We start from the raw sequence: 1,598 nt of genomic DNA, 5'->3' as shown, positions 1-1,598 counted from the left end.
CACACACACACACACACACACACACACACACACTCCCTTACATTCCCCTTTCTATAGCACACTCTCCCTGGACCGTCATAACCACACGCCTCAACGGAAACATGAGCTGCTGGGGAAGAAGAAAATCCTCATGAAGAAGACCACTAGCGACATCACTTTGGACTGGGAGTGACGGTGTCCAGAGCTCCAAGTTGCGGTGACGTTGACCTCCAACGATTGCCCTCCGAGGCCAGGTAAAACCCCAATGCACGGAGTGCCGGATGGAAACTTTTTTAAAGATACACAGATGATGTCAACACAGGTGCGATTGACAAACTCCCAACAGACGAGAAGCATATGACGGGAAGAGTGCTGAGCGGGCTGGATAAGAGAGGAGAAAAAGGAGGAGGAGAGTAGAGTGATTTGGGAAATTACTGAATTGGCTGGAAAGCCCCATCCTCGGGGAATCACGACCACCATGACCAACACAAGCACATGTTCACACAAACACAAACACACACATACATTCCTAACCTCAGGAGAGGAAACACGGGGAGACAAATAGGCAGAATTTGAACATTGTAGAAAAAGAGGGCCTGAGCTGGGTGCGGCGGTGGTTTCTTCTACCGAGAACAGATGTCCTGTTGCAGGATCCAGGAGATCAAACCAACCCGACCATATTGAAACAATATGATGGCGCAACAACTGGCAATTCCCTGGGCTTACTTTCAACAATGTTCTGTCCAAAGGGGGCAAAATATGTGTCAAAGCGTTCTAAAATGAAGCATTGTGGTGCTGCAGAGACATCCTAGCCTACAGGCTAAAGAAAAAAAATCTTAATTTGGTACAGATCCTTGCAAAAATCACACTATAATCATTTTAATTTCTTTCAATGTTATTTTTCAATGAAAATGAGAATAATGATTCAAAAAGGATCTTTCCCTCCAATATCGTGAGTCATATCGCAATATCAGTCAAAATAATCGCAATTAGCCCTACTACGGACCAGATGTTACAACATCTGTCTAAATGTTGGGCATTCTATTCCCACATTGAGACGTGTGTTCAGGACTCAGGACTTCAGCAGGATCCAGGGGATCAAACCAACCCCACCATGTTGAAACAATAAGATGGCGCAACAACTGGCAAATCATCATCCCAGGGAGACTGGAGCCAGGTGGAGGAGCGGCCAAGTGAGGCCACGTTCCACGTTATCTCTGATGAAGGGCCTGTTGGGGGGGGGCGGGGGTAACGATGTTTATGAGCTTTTTGGTTTTGTGCATTGGAAAAAAAGTAGTTAGCTCCATTCCTTCCGTCACTAAGTTAACAAAAGCAAATAAAAAAAAACCTAGAAACAATTCCCTGGTGTTTAATCAGAACAATATTCTACTGGACTCAGGAAAATTCAATTTATGTATTATTGTGTGAAAAATGTGGTACGAACCAGATGTTACAACATGTGTTTAAATGTTAGGGCCGTCTGTTCACATTGAGGCGTGTGTTGTTTTTCCATACAAAACACAACGTTCTGTAGGGATCTGTAAAATGATTCACGTTTCTCTATAAAATTCCAAGACCATGCCTGCACACGCACACACACACACACACACACACACACA

At 44.5% G+C, this 1,598-nt stretch overlaps 1 protein-coding gene across 1 annotated transcript in view; it reads right to left on the bottom strand.

Moving 5' to 3' along the window:
- Window positions 1–2, bottom strand: part of LOC116693379 (aminopeptidase N) — a 19,823-nt gene extending 19,821 nt beyond the window's left edge. Inside the window, exon 1 of the mRNA XM_032522311.1 lies at window positions 1–2. This exon is cut by the window's left edge and continues 1,017 nt beyond it. The gene's annotated coding sequence lies outside the window, so the exon portion shown is untranslated.
- Window positions 3–1,598: the final 1,596 nt, after the last annotated feature.

Source organism: Etheostoma spectabile, chromosome 8 (assembly GCF_008692095.1).
Source record: "Etheostoma spectabile isolate EspeVRDwgs_2016 chromosome 8, UIUC_Espe_1.0, whole genome shotgun sequence".
Classification (NCBI taxonomy): domain Eukaryota; kingdom Metazoa; phylum Chordata; class Actinopteri; order Perciformes; family Percidae; genus Etheostoma; species Etheostoma spectabile.
The sequence above is the reverse complement of the archived record's forward strand: the minus strand, read 5'-3'. Positions and strand labels throughout refer to the sequence as shown.